The sequence below is a fragment of the Dipodomys ordii genome, unplaced genomic scaffold, assembly GCF_000151885.1.
Source record: "Dipodomys ordii isolate 6190 unplaced genomic scaffold, Dord_2.0 Scaffold38, whole genome shotgun sequence".
NCBI lineage: Eukaryota > Metazoa > Chordata > Mammalia > Rodentia > Heteromyidae > Dipodomys > Dipodomys ordii.
In genome coordinates, this window is record NW_012267254.1 from 6260040 (window position 1) to 6266569 (window position 6530).

General features: G+C 42.4%; 1 long non-coding RNA gene across 1 annotated transcript; it reads right to left on the reverse strand.

Moving 5' to 3' along the window:
• Positions 1 to 554: 554 nt before the first annotated feature.
• Positions 555 to 4925, reverse strand: LOC105986996. Its single transcript, XR_001175142.1, has 3 exons — positions 4837 to 4925; positions 1923 to 2061; positions 555 to 634 (listed from the first exon to the last, which is right to left on the reverse strand). It is a non-coding gene; the product is annotated as an uncharacterized LOC105986996 (long non-coding RNA).
• Between the last annotated feature and the right edge of the window lie 1605 nt (positions 4926 to 6530).

Genomic DNA, 6530 nt, shown 5'->3' on the forward strand with positions numbered 1-6530 from the left:
GTCCCACCACTCCAGAAAAAAAATGAGGGAATGGGATGACAAAGGAGCATGAATGAAAGAGTCATATGACAGAAAGAGGAGCCAGAGAGACGGCAGAGCCTGGTTGCTCCGAGGGATCCACATGTATGATTAGAAGTGAAAAAGTTAAGAGAAATCTGATTAGAGTACCTTCAGATTTAATTCCCACCTCCTGTTCCTTGATTCAACATGACCCACCAATTTAACCACGAAGGATTAGGAAGCTTCTATTACATAAAAGCCAGCCTCCACCCTTACCATACTAGGTACTGTAAGGTATACAAAAAGCTACCATGACTTGCAGCCCATAGAGAAGTCATTTCACCAAGTGGTAGCATTGGCAAAGATCAGAAATCATATAGCATAGTTAAAGCCTAAGAGGATGCTTAGAGCACTGCAGACATGGTTCAGAAAAACTGGGAGAGTTCAAGGGAAGGGGTGACACTGTTCAAAAGGAAATGTACACTTTACCTGAGTTAACTGTAACCCTTCTGTATATCACCTTTATAATAACAATAAAAATACATTTTTAAATGGTTCAGCACTCTGGTTGAGCCTTAGTCAACCCACAATAGACAGGGGGCCTGATTTGAGAAATTTCTGGGTGTGTCAAGTCCTAAACCAGAAGGAAAAGAGGCGAAAGTGACTGGGCAGGGTTTAGAGGCCCAAATTCAACATGGACTAGGTAAGCTGTACAAGAAGGACACCAGTGGCTTGAATTTTCAGGGAAGGAAATGTGTACGGGTTTGCTTCTGAGCTCAGAACTGATCTGGCTTTATTGTAGAGTCAGAATTCTGGGATTAAAGGTAGAAAAATTGATACAAAATCACAATGGGAAATAAAGAAAAATCATGTAATAGTTAATCTGAACTTCCACTGTGGCCCCTGAGTGAAGGCATGCAACGATTTAGGCATCCTTTAAAAAACAAAAAAAAGCATTTGCCACAGATAAATTTCCCACTCTAGTGATATCTCTCCTGCATTCTATATGGTACCAATATGCTCAAAAGAAACAATATCTCTTTACTTGAGAAAAATCTGTCCTTAAATCTTTCTGGACACTGGTAGCTCACGCCTGTAATCCTAGCTACTCAGAAGGCTGAGATCTGAGGATTGAGGTTCAAAGCCAGCCTTAGCAGGAAAGCCTATGAGATTCTTATTTCCAATGAACCAGCAAAATACCAGAAGTGGAGCTGTGGATCAAGTGGTAGAGTGCTCACCTTGAGCTGAAGAGCTGAGGGACAGTGCCTAGGCTGAGAGTTTAAGCCCTATGACCAACCAAAAAAAAAATTCAATCTTAATTTGTAAATCCTTACTACGACTCATTTAATATACTGGAGCTGTCATCTGGATGAGGAATGATACTTCTGTTTATTGTAGTTAATGGTAAATTATTGTTAACATTGAATGCAATTTTATATTATATAAAACTTTAGTGGTTTTAGTGATTGTGTGTACATTGATCCTGGGGCTTGAACCCAGGGTGAGGTCACTGTATCTGAGCTTTTTTGCTCAAAACTGGCACTCTACCAATTGAGACATAGCTCCACTTCTGGGTTGTTTTGGTAGTTAATGAGAGGTAAGATCTCAAGGCCTTTTCTGTCTGGGCTAGCTTTAAACTGCGATTATCAGATCTCAGCCCCCGGATAGCTAGGATTACAGGCAGGAGTCACCAGCACCTGGCTTAGTCATGTTTTAATGGAATCTAATGACACTACTTTGGATGGAGGCTGCTTGGTATATCCCATTATTCATTTTCCTCTCAACTCTGCCCCAAAACACATAAAGAAGGTCCCAGATGTAGTGTAGATCAACATATAACATGCTGGTGATGGGTCAAGTCCAGCTGTGCTGTTTCCCAAGGTCCTTTTACCACCCCTTTTCACTTCATTTCAATCACTTACCAAGGTCCTATGGAGCATTTGTTGGGTGTTGGTCTTCTGGAAGTTACAGAGGAGGTCATTTTCCTTGGGTTGTACACATATGCACATACATCGTTAGGATACCATTCAGTTAGCTCTCGAGGACAGATCCATGACAAGGCTATTGGAGAATGGAGAGGAAATTCTACTGGAGTAGACCAAGAAGACTTCATGGACAATAATTCATATAAACTTAACCTTGAAAGACTTAGGACTTACACATTAATTCCTAACCCGTATATAGTGCTTACTAGATACCAGATACTCTCCTAAATATATTGCAAATAGTAACTCATTTAGGACTTACCACAGTGAAATGAATGCCATATGCACACTCATTTAACAGATGTGGAAATGGAGGCTCAGAGAGGTTGGCTGACTTGCCCAGGGCCACACATTTGGGAAAGGGGAGAGTCTTGCATCAAACCTAGCAGATTCCATGCTCATAACCCTTTGCTACACTGCTTCTTGGATGGGAATAAATGGGACGATAGAAGGGTGATACAAGCTAGAAAAAGAATCAGTAGACCCAGGAATGCAACAATACCTGACCCCCCATGGATAGTAGGAATGATCTGGTACAGCTGGAGTATCAGATACATGAAGGCAAGTATTCCAAGAGTGGGCTGCAATAAATGATGTCAAGTCAAGTCATTGGGTACATGAGGGCAAGGGGTGTCATAGTGTTTGGAAAAGGTACAGCAGCAGCACTCACCCAACTCCTGACTAATTTTGTTAGTCAAGCAAGGAGGCATGCCCCTTGACCAAGGCCATAGAAGACAATGCTGCCTGTTTCCCAGAGGGCCTGGCAGAGCTCCACTGACTATCCACTGAGTTGTAAGGACAGTGCTCATTCAAGGGCAAGAATGGAAAATCCATCATGCTCCAGGCAGGAAATTCCACAGTGAAGGCCCCTTGAACTGCATCACTGGAGAAAGAGCCATCCGCCCATGTAAGGCAGGTCTCATTCCTGTTTTGTTTGTTTGGTGACTGAAGGTTGTTATTCCCCTGTTCTGCCTGTGTTTATGTCAGAGAAATGTTTGCCATCAGAAAACAAAGTCCAGGCAAGGCTTGTCAATGCAGCCAACTGTGGAGCCCTACTCTCAGGCATTTCCGGGCTTGCTGCCTCCTGATGGATTTCTCAGTTGAACTACATCAAAGATCTCCTTGTAGCTTCTCTCTCATCTTAAAGGGACTATGATGCTGAGAGGAAGCCATTTGATTCTAGAAGCAAAGCAACATATAGGCTTGGCATCCTCACCTGTCTACAGCTTAGGTAACAAGCTGTTCACAGCCCTCAAGCAAACAGCCACCCAAGGCCCAGGGACTCAGCCATCTCTTTGGGGCACCAGGAATAAGAACAGCATGGGGCAGCATTAAACATGGAATCAGATCTCAGAATTGGAAAGCAAGGCAGAATAGGTAACACGTGTAGCCTCTAGTAGGAGCATCCTTATTTTGCTAATGAAATAAGTGGATGTCAGAAGAAAAGGAGGAAGATGATGAAGATACCCTAAAGAAGGGAAAGAAAGTAGGAGGTAGTGCAAAGATGAAGGCAAGAAAGAGAACAGAATGAGAGTTGGAGACCATGGGCTGCACAATGGCCTCTGTAAACTTATAGCCAAGATCCTCTGGTGCTTTCCTTCTGACTGCTCCAAAGTCCTCACTTTGGGGGCTCAATATCTTGCCTGGGCCTGACTGGCCTGTTAGTCTCTGTTACCAGCCAACACACAGCCAATCCATCCTACGTGGCTTGGGAAGGAGTGTGCCCACCCTATCCTTATCCTTCCTCTCCTTCCCAGTCCAACTGGAGCCTCACTTCTTCTATTGTCCTTCCTTCTTTGACAACACAGAGTTTAGGATGAAGAGTTTAACATTAGGCCAAGTATAGAATGGCTTATGGGTTTCCCTCCTATATGAACTACCAGAATCCATTAATCAGGGCAAAGGCCAAGTCTTTTCCTTTTCTCCTCTTCCCTTTGTTCTTCTCCTTTCTTTTTAACAAGCCACTTCAAGTCTATCTGATGCTAGAGTCAGGCTCACCAACCCCATTCCATAGCCTTGAATAAATAGAAGAGCTAGAATTGCTATGACCAAGACTCTGTTAGTCCTATGCCCAAAGCAAAAGACATATGAAGTGGAAAGGTTTGAGATGCACCCTCTACTACTACTACTACTACTACTACTACTACTACTACTACTACACACACACACACACACACACAGAAACCTACTTGAGTACAGATGTTGCAACTCTCAGCAGGGAAGTGGCTGCATATCACAGGCTTTTACATTTCCATAATCACTTCCTTTATATCCTGCTCCTCTTTATTGAATTTCATATGCCACGAAAGCATAGGGCTTTGGGCTTTGTTGACCACTTCTATGGTCCCAACATCAAGCAATATCTGGCACATATGGGATACTCCAGAAGAAGATGCATAGATAAATCCACTGATTTCAGTTACTTGAGAGCACTGTGTGATGTATTTGCACCTGTAGCGTGTTCTTGCCATTCCTTAGGGAAAGATATGATGTTTGGGAATGGGCTACATAGAATCCACTAAACTGACTGATCTGAGATCCTAACTTAAGAGCAAAGAAAAAACCTTGTAGACATGACTTCCCTGCTGAGATTGGCTACTGTTGCAATCACCACTCTTGAAGCAAGGCCTCAAGGACTGAGCTTCAGAACTTTGAGTCACATCCAAAATCAAAGAGAAATCTTGGCAGTGGCCAGGGCATTGTTTGTTTACCAAAACTGTCCGTAAACAGGATCTAAACTGCAGGAGGAGTTGATGTAGCACTTCCTAAGTGACCTGGGTCAACAATCACCACAATAAAAATAGGGGAATTCCCCAGGTTAGTGCCTAATATTAGATTATTTCATACTCACCAGCTGTGTGACCTCAAGCAAGTTATTTGACCGCTCTGAGCTTCAGTATTCTCATCTGTATAAATGGACATGATAGTGGTGAAGTATCTCTGCTCGTCCCAGGCAGGAGACCTACTAAATGTCAAAATACCACACATATAGAGAATTCCTTACTTTCCACACTGCCCAAAGGAGTCCTCTTCAGAATTAGATCTTAGTGAGTTGAACATACTTAGTAGATAATCTCAGGTGTGCTTCCTACTCTTGTTCTGACTTTCAAAGACTTTGTTCTTCTTCAAGGCTAGGACACAGTGTATGGCAAAGATTACACCCAAGAAATAGTCTCTTATTACTGTATAGTTCCAGATTCTCTTGTAATTTAAGCCACATGACAAATTCTGTCCATGAGAGTATCAATGGGAGTACTGTGTGTCATTTCTGGACTATAGCTGTAGATGGTATGCTCTTATGAATTGAATTGTATTCTCTTCCCCCAAACTCATGCTGAAGCAGTGTACTTACTATGGCTACATTTGTGGCAAAGAAGCAATCAAGGTTAAATAAAATCATAAGGGTGGAGGTCCTGATTCAATAAGATTAGTCTCCTTATAAGAGGGGACCATCTCACTGTCCCATGTGAGGACACAGTGAGAGGTCAGGCACCTGTAAGCCAGAAAAGGAGTTTTCACTAGACATCTACTCTGCCAGTGCCTTGCTTATATTGTCCCCAGCACCCAGAGTTGAGGGGAACACATTCTGATCATTTAAACCTCTGGTGTTTGGTAGTTTGTTATGACAGCCTGGGCCAAGGAAGTCTGCCCTGCTACCCTGGAACTCTTAGCAGCTACTGGATTCAGTCAGCTTACCTACCTGTCATCTACCCTGAACTATGTGATTAAGAATCCTTTCCTTTGTTAGACCATGACATTATAGGGTTTCTATGTTACTGCAGCTTAACCCCACCTATCCTCACCAATGCACAGTTGGTAGACCAATATATACCACATTTTTCTAACCAAGACTAAAAGTAGAAGAGTGGTTCTAGCAGTTTTCTTTGGACCCAACTTGTCTTCCAAGACTCAGTATGGATCCAGTGAGTTGTGGCTATTTAGATAGATGGAACCTTACTTCCTGAATTGTGGTATGTGGCAGTGACCATTTAAACTGCTGAAGGAATCCATTGAAGTTTCAAGTAAGAAAACAAGAGCTGTAGTTGGTATATTTTTTTAGTTAGGATATGCTTGGAAGTTAGGTTTTGTTTCTAGAAAGTTCCCATAGATATGTATACCACTTCCCTAGAAGGAGTCATATATTTATCTTGTGATAACCAAAAAGCACATTTTTCAGGGGTGGATTACAAAGTAGGAAGCAGACTTCTAAGCTTGGGCTATAGTTATCCCTTTGCCACCCCAGGAGGAGGTTTGAATTTCATCAGGAATAAGAGGCCCACGTCTCTACTTGAGCTTCCCTGTGGCATCTTTCTCCTTGGTGTGTCCCCCTTGGGCCATGCCACCTTCATGACCATCTTTTTAGACTATCCCAGAGAAAGGATGAATGTGAACTTTGAGGAATTTCTTTCTATAAAGAAAAAAGATATGCTTGGCTCTGTTTATCTATACTGATTTCTTTCATCTGAAGATACCTCCTAATTTCTTTTCTACATTCAAGGCCTAGTTCAAGTTTACTCTCCTCTAAAAACCCTTCTCTTCTTTTTT